The sequence below is a fragment of the Vombatus ursinus genome, unplaced genomic scaffold (assembly GCF_900497805.2).
Source record: "Vombatus ursinus unplaced genomic scaffold, bare-nosed wombat genome assembly UNPS02014822.1, whole genome shotgun sequence".
Lineage (NCBI taxonomy): Eukaryota > Metazoa > Chordata > Mammalia > Diprotodontia > Vombatidae > Vombatus > Vombatus ursinus.
The window spans coordinates 5,184,226-5,197,697 of record NW_020954600.1 but is presented as its reverse complement, the minus strand read 5'-3'; positions in this window follow the sequence as shown (position 1 = coordinate 5,197,697).

Genomic DNA, 13,472 nt, shown 5'->3' with positions numbered 1-13,472 from the left:
AGGAAAATGTGCTAATAATGGGGAAGGGGGCAAAGAGTGAGAAGGACCCTGTATGGGAGGCAGCCACTGAGCTGTTCTTAGAAGGAAGAATAATGAAATACATCTCCCTGGGGGCACATGAGGGATGAAGGGAGAGGCTGGGAATCAGACAAGTGATGAGTATACTGCCAAAAAAAAAAAAGTCACTATGTTGGTTGGTTTTACTTAACCATCTTTCTTTGTTACACAATAGTTGGGTTCAGGAATGGGCATGTTATATCAGAAAAATGATTGTGGAGGGAAATGTGTCACTAAAGCTTTTTTTGAAGAGAAATTAAGAACAGGGAATAGGGCATGTGATTCCCTGCTATTCTCATAGACAAAATGAGGATATGTGGTCTGGATAATAATGCATTTTGGTGGATTCATTGAACGGCCACCATTAATGGCTTAATGTCTATCTGAGAGGAAGGTGGAATGCCCCAGGGACATTGGAGTGATGCTTAGTATATTTATCAGTGCTTTGGACTAAGGTATAGATGGAATGATCATCAAATTTGACCCCTCTTTCATCTCCAGACTCGAATGCCGCCAAAGAGAACCCAAATGATACATGGATGGGAGAAATGGGAAGGCAGGAAACAAAGCATTTACTAAGTGCCTACTGTGTGCCAAACACTTTACAAATATTATCTCATTTGATCCTCACAACAACCCTGGGAATCAGGTGATATTATTATTCCCATTTTCCAGTTGAGGAAACAAAGATAGGCAGAGGCTATGGAGTTGCCCAGAGTCACATAGCTAGAAAGTGTCTGGAGCTAAACTTGAATTCAGGTCTTTATGACTCCAGGCTCAGTGCTCTATCCACTGTACTACCAAGCTACCTCTAATAGCTAGCACATTGAATGACAGAATTCATATCAGAAGGGATCTTGGGGGCAGCTAGGTGGCACAGTGGATAGAGCACTGGCCTTGGAGTCAGGAGTACCTGAGTTCAAATTCAGCCTCAGACACATAACACTTACTAGCTGTGTGACTCTGGGCAAGTCACTTAACTCCAAATGCCTAGCAAAAAAAAAGGAGGGGGGAGAATCTTGACAAGGAAAAACACTGGGCTGATTCTAAGAAGTTAAAATTCCATAGACATAAATCTAAAGTCTTACTCTTCCATTTGTGTGAGCTACTTTAGAACTGGGTCTGTTTGGTTTTCACCTTTGTCTCTCTAGCACCCAGCAGAGAACCTAGCACATGGTAGGCAATCGATAAATATTTGTTGAATCGAATAGGGTGAATTTCACTCATAGAAGATGGAGAGGCATGGCTAGATAACAGCTCTTCCGAAAAATATCATGGCATTTTAGCAAACTATAAGCTCAATATGTAATTGGGTACCCTTTCACCCAGTGATCTCACCACGGGCATTAACCCAAGAAGGTAAAAGACAGAAAGGTCCCCTATATGCTGAAATATTCACAGCAACACATTTTATGGTAGCAAAAAGCCAGAAGAAAGTAGGTGGGTGCCCTTCGTTGAGGGGATGACTGAATAAAATATGGTAGATGAATGTAATGGAATGTGGCTGAGCCTAACTATGAAACCCTGACTATGAGGTCTTCAAGATCATAACTTTATAGAGGTCATCTAGTCCAACTGCCTCGTTTTACAGTTGAGGATACTGAGGCTCAGGAAGATGAAGCAATTTGCCCACGGTCACACAGCGAGAGTTGAACCCAAGTTTTCCTAACTCCACCTTCAGCACTCTAACCACGATAGCACACCACATCTCAAAACTCTGCATATCTCTGAGAGGTTGAGTGACTTGCCCAGAATAACACTGCCAGTGTAAATGAGAATCAGGACATGAATCCAGGCTTTTTTGGGTTCTGGGTTACTCCAAACACCATATACATCCATCCTACTGCCAAACAGACTGATGAAGACTGAAAAAAAGGAGAAATAAGAGAATAATGTACATAGTACCTACAATAAAGTAAATAAAAATAACATTAAAAATGCAGCTAAACTCAGATTAAAGGCAATGACTAGTGTTGTGTACCAACATCTTTTTTTTTTTATTTTTGGTGAGGCAATTGGGGTTAAGTGACTTGCCCAGGGTCATACAGCTAATAAATGTCAAGTGTCTGAGGCCAGATTTGAACTCAGGTCCTCTTGACTCCAAGGTTGGAGCTCTATCCACTATGCCACCTAACTGCCCCAATCTTTTTGTTGTTGTTGTTGTTGTTGTGTGTGTAGGCAATGACTAGTATTGGTTTTAGAAGACAGCATTCCTAGAGGAGGGAACACATTTTTCTCCTCTCAGGAGAAAGGTGGAATACAGTGGGTACATAATGTCGCATGTGCTTTACACAGTCACTACAATAGTCAGTTTTAATTAACTTTTCCACAACAGGGTTGTTCTATAAGGGAAGAAAAAAAATAGGAAATATTTGCAGTATAAAAAGGGTATCAAATAAAGATATTTTTAAAGCATGCAGAAAATGTGCCAACAAAGTTAATGTGATCTTAGGCTGCATTGAGTGAAACATAGTAACTAGAACCAAAGTAATAGTCCCATCATACCTTGCCCTAGTCTAAGTACCTCTGGAAAACTAGAACCACTGCTGTATTCAGTTCTGGTCACCACATTTCAGCTGAAGAGTGTCCAAAGAAAGTGCCCAAGGCAGTAAAGAGCCTCAGATCATACCATGTGAGGCAAATTTCATTTTCATAGGAGGGAAAACTTCCTCACAATTACAGCCATCCAAAAGTGAAATAGGTTTTCCCCAGAAAGTAGTGGATTTCCCTTCATTCAAGGTCTTTAAGCAAAAACTGTCTTGTAGTGAAATGGATCTCATGCTGAAATATGAGTCAGGAGATTCCTGTCATTTTCTACTTCTTTTCCTTACTAGCTATGTGACATTGATCTCTTAACCTCTCTGTGCCTTGGTTTCTCCATCTGGAAAAATGGGGAATGTAAAATAAGGGCAGCTAGGTAGCACAGTGGATAGAGCACTGGGTCTGGAGTTAGGAAGATCTGAATTCAAATCTGACCTCAGACACTTACTGGATCTGTGACCCTGGGCAAGTCACTTAGCCTTGTTTGTCTCAGTTTCCTCATCTGTAAAATCAGCCAGAGAAGGAAATGGCAAACCACTCCAATGTCTTTGCCAAGGAAACCCCAAAAGAGGACATGAAGAGTCAAACATGACTGGAAAATGGGGAAATAATTCTTGAAGCACCTACCTAATGACATAATTGCGAGGCTCAAATGAAATAATATATGGAAATTTTGCAAACTATTAACTACACTGTTGTTTATACTATTATCTACACAGTTCTTATTACTAAGGGCCAGATGAACATATATTGAAAGTAATCCAGAGGGAGAATTCTTACTGAGTTAGAGATGGGATTCACTGGCCTCCAAGCTCCTTTACAGCTCTGACCTTCTATGATTCTCTGAGGCCAGGCACTGAATTTTGGCACAAAATAAAAACAAACTGCTTAGTATAGGAACTCAAAAGAGCTACAAAGGCAAATTCCTGAACCACTGGTCTTCCCTAAAAGGAACAAGAGAAAGGATCTGTTCTGCTCCATTTCTGTTTTGCCTGAGAAGTTGAATGGCATCCCAATTAAGGCTGCATAGACATTAGTCCTAAGAATGCTGGTGGCCATGACTGTCCAAACAGAAGAAATATTACCTGAAGGGGAGAAGTGGGCAAGTGAGCATGCCAAGGGGCAAACCAAAAGGTATTCTCTGTGGTCCATGTGTCTGGGGAAGAAGTCAAGAGAGAGAAGAGTTCAGTTAGCCCCAGAGTTCTCCAAGCACAGTTATCTGTGTGCTATGAGTGGGGCAAACAGACGCCAAATGGAAAACTTCCTCCAGTGATTCCCAAATGTGTTTTCTGTACAAATCGAAACGACTTGTGAATCTTTAGCTCCACTTACTGGCTGGCTATGAATTGGACTCAAGAAAGGGAGGACAGGCTGTTTGTCATGGGCACAGCATAAACAGGAAGGCTTATCTTTGCAAGGGAGGATTCATTCCATGCCACGTGGCATGGACCCTGTTAAAATGGGCCCTGCTGTTTCCTGAGACATCGAATGTTTCACTCACTGATCTCTCAGGAAGAAGGAAGAGAGGAGCACTGAAAGTACATTCAACAGTTATCCAGGGGTATCAATTTCTCTCTATTCTCCTTATGAATATAATGACCTCTCAACTTCATCATCATCATCATCATCATCATCATCCATCATCTACCATCCATCATCATAGGCAGCGCAGACATTGAGGAGCACAGATTATTCAAGGAAATACTAAGAAGGTCTGCCAAAAGTTTCAATACTATAAGGCAGTCAGAATTATACACCAGAAACTCATTAGTCTTCATAAACTAACAGATGATAAATCTCCATTCTATAAAAACAGACTCTAACTATCCTTGACGATTCAGCATTGAAGCACAGATGGAACCCAAGCATTATCTCAAACAAAATTGTTGCCTACTATCACCCAAAATTAGCATTAATCCACAAAAATGTAAGAACAATATTTTTAATGGATACACTCCACCAAGCAGTCATAATCTCCAAACTATGTGAAATGACAAGCTTTCAAAAGATGTGGAACTAGCCTGGGGGTTCTTTACTTTTTTGTGTCCTGGGTCCCTCCAGCAGCAGTCTGGTGAAGCCCAGGGACCTTTATCAGAACAATGTTTTTTTAAGTGCATAAAATAAAATACATAAGAATACAAAGGAAACTACTTATATTGAAATATAGGTAATTAATATGTTTTTAAAGACAAAATTGGCAGTCCCCAGGTTAAGAACCCCCAATCTAGCAAGAGAAATCAAAACCATGTGGGAAAAGGATGAAGTGTATATCATTCCCGCAGTGAATAGAGTGTCAGACTTGGAGTCAAAAAGACATGAGTTCAAATCCTGCTTCAGACACATACTAGTTGTGTGACACCAAGCAAGTCATTTAACCTCTTTCAGTCTCAGGTTTCTCATCTGTAAAACGAGGATGATAATAGCACCCACCTAGAAGGGTTGTTGTGAGGATTTTTTTAAAAATACAATATATGTAAAGTACTTTATAAATGGTAGCTATTAAATCTTTCTACCTTTATATCTAGAAATATGGAAATGTAGATTTCTCTATATAGAGGTAGATAACATACTTAGATTAATAGAGAGAAATTATTTGAAAGAGAGAGAGGATAGTGTAGTCACTGAAAGATGAAATGAGAAAATAAGTGTTTGAGCTTCCGAGCATATCAATTTATTAATCAATGCATGCCAATTGCATAACAAATCAGGATGAAGCCCTTTACTCAACTTAGGGCTGGATCCCAAATACAGGAGAAGACAAATTTTATATATTAAAAATAATTAATCAAATATGATCAAGTAATTAACTAAAAGAAAACAATTAACCAGGATACAACATTAGGTAATCTGATTTCTAATTGGAGGGAAGATTAGGGACTTTCCAGGTTGGGAAGAGAAGAGCAAACACGTGTAATTCCCTGAAATCAGGAAAAGAGATATCCCACTCCCTCCAAGTGTCTGTGAACAATTAAAGGAACATGAAAACAATAACTGATTGATCAGTACAGAATCAGTTTTCAGAGAAGACATGTGGGTTGCTTGAGATGTATAATCATGAGAAAATTCCTTACTTCAGTCTTTGAATCTGCTGGGTCTCTGGTCAGCATAACCTAGGTACTTAGTTAATGTTCTCTAAACAGCAGATAGACGTGGTCCAGTTTCCCAGTCATGCAGGGCTAGTTTCAAACAATGCAATGAAGTTTTCTCCCAATTCCCACAATTGAATAAAGTTTTTCTCACAAGACAGAAGTTGGACCAGACCCACAATTAAATAAGAAGGGCACTGAGCCAGAGCCAGAATTGAGTCACAAAATGGAGTTAGTGTGGTTCACTCAATGCCCACAATTAGCCACTTGCTATCCTGTTCCCCTCAATTCCCTCAATAGATATGATCATTTGATGCTAAAAAATCAATTCTATATCAATACCTCTTGCATTCATTCCTCTGTCTCCATTCATGTGATCACCACCCTAGTTCAGGCCTTAATCATATCTTACTTGGGCTACTACAACAGCTTTCTAAATGATTCCCCTTTATTCCACTCTCTACCCTTCCCAATCCATCCTTCACAAAGCTGCCAAAATGACTTTCTTACAGCACAAATCTGATTGTGTTACCCTCTGCTCAAGAATCATCAGTGTCTTCCTACTGCCTTTAGGAAAAAATACAATTCTTCCAGCTTGGTATTTAAAGACCTTCACAATCTAACTCTGGCTTATCTTTTTAAAGCTTTACCTTTCAAAAAATCCTATGGGTCTCATTAAAGAGGGTTCAGGTGACCAGCCAGCAAAAGTCAAGATGGTCAACAGTTAAGAGTTAATACTCTATAGTCATTACAGCCCTTTCTTCCTTACCCTCTTTGTTTCTGGAGAGAGTCAAACCCTGTTGCAATAATTAGTTCATTTTAAGACGAGAGGCAATACAAGGGCTGCTAAAATCTGTAGGGTTAATTCCTCTGCTGCTTTAGGGCAGTCATTCTCAAACTATGGTCTGAGGACTCTTTGAAAAAATCCATGGTCACAATTATTTTCATAATAATACTAAGATATTTTAATTTCTAATATGGTAAATATTAACAGGGAGAAGCCACATAAACAAAAGGTCTCTGGCGGAGGGTCCTCAATAATTTTTAAGAGTTGTAAAGGGGTCTTGAGAATAAAAAGTTTGAAAACCGCTGCTTTAAAGAGTTTATAGTAATCAAAAAATCGAGAGTACAATCGCAATCATTCAGAGTCCCTAGTTAGGAAAATTCCTCACCTTTGAGTTGGAAGTTCGGTCCTCTGCCTAACTTATATTTACATTTAAACCTAGCTAACCCCAGGCCTCTTCATGGTTAAAGCAAAATTCAGGTTACTTGAAACATTTGAATAAGTGTCTAAGTGAAAATGTTATTTCAAAGTATAACTATAATATCAGCTTGTTAATTATTTGTATTCAAAGAGCATTTGCACAGATAGGAGAAATTATAGTAAAATTATAAAAATACTTTAAATTATTTTTTAGATTTTTGCATTAATTGACGCAATTGGTCCCCTTGGTCCAACTTATATTTAAAACCTAAGGATAGAAATTAGATTTGTAATTTCATTAGTTTAAGAAAGTCCCAGGTAAGAAAACTACCTTTTTTAATGCAAATGCACACCTTCTCTGAAACATAGTCTTAGAATTGCCTGGAGCACTGAGAGGTTAAGTGACCAGTCATACAATCCGTATGTGTCAGAGGCAAAACTTGAATTAATATCTTCCTGGCTTTAAGACCAAGTCTCTAACCACAACACTACATTGCCTCTCCTATTAAACCATAAAGTGTCTCAAATGTCTCGAAATCTCACAGCATATGCAACGAGCTTACAAATGGAAGACAGAGTAACCTACAGTTCTGTCTCCCAGGGCCTCTGGCTTATTCAACATATAGATAAAATGAAGTCCCATGCCCTACTGTGAGACACAAAATCATTAACTTCGGATATTAAGAGCTGCCAAGTCCTTCAAGGGATGGTTAATATCAAAGCAACTCTGCCTCGTTATGTTCAGATGAAATAGCTCTGGACGAGATGGTAAAAGGTGAGTAGTTCTGACTTCTATTAAGCACTAGAGCTCCAATTGTTCCACCCAGGCTTCACAAGAGAGTAATTAACTATCAGAGAACTGCTCTAATGAGCAGCTGCATGCCCTGCTCTTGCCTGAGGTAACCTCTGAAAGGTTGGGATTCTGTCCTAGAAGTCATTGACATTCCCTTTCTTCAGCCTCACCTTTTCCTAGATCCCTTGGGCCATGCTTATTTCAATAATCCTACACTTCAAAAAGTGGTAATTTCTTCAGACTGTCTTCTTTCTCTTCTCATTCACATTACTATCCCTTCCATGCCTAAGCAGATGGACTAATAAGTTGTCATGGCTACACGTACAGAAAAAAAGCATCCCTTGGCAGCCAACTCACCAGGTCAAGATACTCTATGAATTTAGTTGAACTGGTCCTCAGACGATAATTTAGTCTGTCACCGGGTCCTTTTTCAAAGCCTTTCTGACTGGGTAGCCCCTGCTTAGGGCTTACACTCAACTGGCATAGTCTCTGAGACCCAAATCACTCCAATGAAAGAATGAATGAATGAATGAACGAATAAATGAATGGATGAATGAATGAATGAAAAACTAGTAAGTATGTGGTACAAACCAGGCACTATGCTGAGCATTGGAGATATAAATACAAGTGGTAAGACCACTCTCACTTTCAAGAACATTTTATTCTAACAGCTACTACCTAATTTAGGGAAGTAGTAGCTAAGGAGGAATATTTTGAACTGGGAAGCCAGAGGGAATGTTGATTGGGCAATAGGGCAAATGATTCACATGTTGATTTGATTGATGTTCGTAGAGCTAGAATCAGAAACCCTGAGGGGGAGAGGGGTGGGGGAATAGTCAGCAAGGCATAGAGGTGGTCAGGAAATGGTATGGTGGGTCTGAACCCTGGCAATATCAGAGGATTGCTCACCAATCAGAGTCCAGGGTTACAGGAATAAAAGCCCCAGGTCCGGCCAGAGGGTGAAGCTGGAGAGCAGATGGCATGAAGAGAAATGGTGAAGAAAATAATGATGTTAGCAGAGCTGAGCCATGCTTACATTTGGAAAATAAGGTCAATTGACAATTGACTTGTACATGAGTTCATAGTACTTGAGGGCATACACACACATGTTAAGGAAGGTGGAAGGGAAAAAGGACTAAACAACATGGGACTTACTACTGGAACACCCTAAAGGTATCATGACCATCATTATTCTATGAAAACTTCACTTTTAAAAATACGTAAATCCCTTTTGGGTCTTGGGATCCCAAAGCCTCACTGGCATCCAGTTTAGTCTAACAGCAATAAAAGGCTGGAAAATACGCTAAAATATAGCATACACGTGGCTAGAGTCATAAATTTGAACAACATACAAGTCAGTTAATTTTGTCCTGCTCAGAGGTCACAGACTGTATTCCTTAACCCCAGCCAGGCATCTCACCAATGATTCCCACTGAGCCTTGGTTACAAAGTATCTCTGGAAAGACCATGAGAATGGAGGAACACACTAGCAAAACAAGTCCAAATACGTGGCCTGTCAGAGGTAGGTCACTTGCTTTATCATTGTCTCTCCAGATTGTCATGATGCATATGGCTGCTGTTCAGTAGTATCTGACCCCATTGGGATTTTCTTGGTAAAGAGTGGTTCTCCATTTCCTTCTCCAGCTCATTTTACAAACAGGGCTAAGTGATTTGCCCAGAATCACACAGCTAGTAAGTCTCTACGGCCAGATTTGAACTCATGAAGATGAGTCTTCCTGGTTCCCAGCCCAATGCTCTATCCACTGGGCTAACTAGCTGTCCAAGGATATGGTACCTTCACTATAGCCCTCCTCCAATATTTCACCATAGCCTGAAAATTACCCTGGGTTGTCAAAGGTTGTACCAGGAGAGTGAAAACCCCAGCAGGGCCTATCAAGCTGAAAATGATCCTACATAGAGAACTAGAAAGGACCTTAGATGCCATCAAGTCTAATTCCCCATTTTATAGATGAGGAAACTAAGGCTGGCAGAAGGAAAATGACTTGCCCAAGATCATACAGCTATTGACTATCTGAGATGACATCTGAACTCAGCCACTGAAACTCTATCCCCTGTTCCTGCCTCTCAAGGTTTCAGGTAGAAGCCTCGTTTTTGGACTGTGTTGTTTGTCATCCAAAGACTAGCCCAAATAGGTTCAGAAAGACTCATGATCAGACATTTGGCCACCAAGTAATGATTATTTTTTTAGCCTCCACAACTTAGAAAGGCTATCTACTATGGGATGGATATTTTACCATCTGAATCAGTGATCAATGACATGGAATAACAAATCTGTAAAGAATTGGAGGTAATATAAGGCATACACACACCAAGCCTTCAGTTTTCAAAACTGGGGCTCCTAACATTGATTAAAAGGCAATCTACTAATTATTTGCAATTTATAAGACTGTAGATCTTGAAGGGACCTCAGTAGCATCTAGTTCAATTTCCTCATTTTACAGATGAAGAAACAAAGGAGGTTAAGTGACTTTACCAAGGTCACAATTGTAATAAGCATCAGAATCCCAAGTTGAACCTAGATCCTCTGATTCCGGGTCAGTAACTTTTCCACAGTACCCTCCCTACATAGAAGATACTTCCTCTTCCATGTATGGGCATTGTTCTTTCCTGGAGGAATGTGATTTTTCTGACTCAGTCTCAGCTTTGCAGTTGGTCTGAAGTCTTTATGCAAAAAGAGCAACTTCTTTGATTCAGTTGCTCTAAAAGATCCCAAAACAAGAGAACTTAAAGTTCCTGTGGATTACAATTCAATAAATTAAATCAGTACCCTCCAAAAAGGTCAGAGTGGTGGTCCCCACCACCACTGATCTCCATGTTGACACAGTAAACAACAAATTATGCCATCCAGGGATTAAAGGAGAAAGCTTGCCAGGGCCCTCTTGGCCCTCCACAGACACATCTTTCCTATAGTATGAGGCTGCTTTTCTTGCCTCACCGAGTATTATACCTATCCTCTGAACTTCTCCTGGACTAAGAATGGCCCCCATTCTCCATTTGTTATATTCAGTTTTCAGTGCTTCCACAGGGGTATAATAATTATCACCATAATAAAAAAAAATAGAATCATGTTATTATGAATATAATAGCAAATAAGAGAAATCATGTGAGAGAAAGAGAACATCTAAGCAATTTTCTACCTTAAAAGAAAGTGTGGGTCAGGAAACAGCTCAGGTTAAACTAAGTCTTGGGCACATCATAATTCAGCATCATGGCCAGCAAAAGAGGGACAATAAAACTGAAATATGAGACAGACAAGAGATAAAAAGGGAGAAGAAAGAAAATGCTTAACTCTCAGGTTCCTCCAAAGGAATTTTGGATTGTCAGGGTTTTACTCACCCCTTTCGTTCAAGGGCTCTTTATCTTCCTCATGCCATCTTAGATTCCTCCCTACAGAGGCTGTTCTTCCTCATACTTTGACAAAGCCATACATGTATTCCAAAGGGTGCAAACCAGGTCCCTTGGCTCTTACAGTATTTTCATCATCAATGATGTAATCACTTTCTCTAGAAATCACCTGGGAGTTCACACAATAAGCCTTGACCACCAACTCAGGAGGGTGAGACAGAGAGACCCAGAAAAGGCATGGAGGGTCAAAAATGGCCAGGAAGACAGCAAGTGAGCCATTTGTTTTGCAGTCATAAGCGAGCCTTAAATGTTTCCATTTTGCTAAAACAACACATGGGTTCTCAAGCCTAGGGAACTGAAGCTATTTTGGACTCTGGGCTCCTTATGAGGTGACATAAGGACAGAGCCCTGGGAAATGGTGCAGAAAAATAGTGAGATGAGTGTGTGGTGCAGAATTGAAATAAAATGGACCACATAGGAGAGGAATTTGTATTAACAACATGAGCAGGAATGAGCAATGACTGTGAGCTCCTTGAGGGAAGGGATTGGGGCACATCCAAAATATCCAAAGTCCCAGATCTCTAAGATTCAAGGTCAAACTTCCAACATTCTTGTACTTCAGTGGGCTCTGAGACAAATGTGTAATTATAACTGACATTGAAATAAGACTTTAGAGTTTGGAAAGTACTTTATGTATATCATTTCTTTTGATCCTCACAACACTGAGACCAGCACTATATATTATCATCATCATTATCATCATCCCCATTTTACGGAAGAGGAAAGTGAGTTTAAGTGGCATGTGCATGATCATAGTTAATAAGAATCAGACAGGACTCAAAGCCATGTTTTCCTGATGTCATGCCCATTAGTCCATCCAATGGACCACACTGCCTTTCAGGGTCCAGCTGAGCTACCTCTAAATAGAGTTGTTGCTGTTGCTGTTGTTCAGTTTTTCAGTCATGTACAATTCTTCATGACCCCATGGACTATAGCATGCCAATACTGTCAATGAGATTTTCTTGGCAAAAATACTGGAATGATTTACTATTTCCTTCTCTGAGAGATTAAGGCAAGCAGAGATTAAGTGACTTGCTCACATGCTGATTTCACTCTAAATTCTATGATGACCAGACCTGAATTGTTACTTTTTATGGATCATCTTCTCTTGGAATTTCGTTATGTTTAAAGATGCACCATCTAAATGAACTTTTATGGGATAAGGATGGCAAGGATGGGTATGCTCCTTGCATTCTGGTGAATATTTTTATGGTAATTTCCTTGAAAAATCCTATTTAGGATGGCAAAAAATAATCCATCTTCCTTTAGCAGTGACTAATATCCCATGTCATAGTTCAGTTCCTCACAGTAACACTCATATAGTAAAATTATCCAGTTAGAGATTTTAGATGCAATCCATAAGACTTTTTCCTAGAGCTTTATGCCTTTACCCCAGTTTTCTTTATGTTGCATTCTATCTTGCATCAAACTTATTCACGTGTGTGGCACATTCATCTTTTTGGATAGTAAGATAGTTGAGGGCATGGACTGTGTCATTTTTACTCTCTGCATACCTAGAATAGAGAAGGCACTTAACAAATGTTTCTTAAATTGAATTGAATACAAGAATTCAAACCCAAACTAATTGGTTCAGGAGGGAAGGGAAAATTTCATCACCATTTTCTAAAAGGTAGCATTATACATGGTGCAGTAAATATATTAGTAATTTGCTGGTGTACTTATTCATAGATTTAATCTCCAGAAGATTAAAGGAATATGCCCTGAAAACAATGAGGACAAGACAAAGACACCTAAGAGGTCTTTTGCATCATCTCTAACTTCTGTGACTCTGGATGCATTTGTTTGAATGTCAAGTGGGGCTCCTATTATCACTTTGAACTAAAGATCATTTGGCTCTGATTACATGAAATTAGCTGGCTTTGACTGGAAGATGCCAACAATTAATGCTATTAGCCCACAGAAGCCACTGGATATCTTGTTTCTAAAATCAGCTAAGACAAAAGTTCCTTTAAGGTGCTTCTGTTGCCTGCAGTTCAATAGCTGAACAGAAGGAAAAGATTTATCAGAAAGCTTCCTTTATGGAAATTAGTCTTCTCTGAAACTCTGCTGGAAAACTCACATATTTTTAGGGCACTCTTTCCCCTACTTCCTTCAAGACACAGCTGAGGCTTTCCTTCTTGATCAAGGGTTCTTAATCTTTATTGCACCCTAGATGTCTTCAACATCTGATAATCCTATGGACTTCTCACAATAACATTTTAAATTCATAAAACAAAACACAAAGATTAAAAAGGAAACCAATTATATTGAAATACAGTTATCAAAGTATTTTTAAAAGACAAGTTCATGGACTCCACGTTAAGAATGAGAGAGAGAGAGAGAGAGAGAGAGAGAGAGAGAGAGA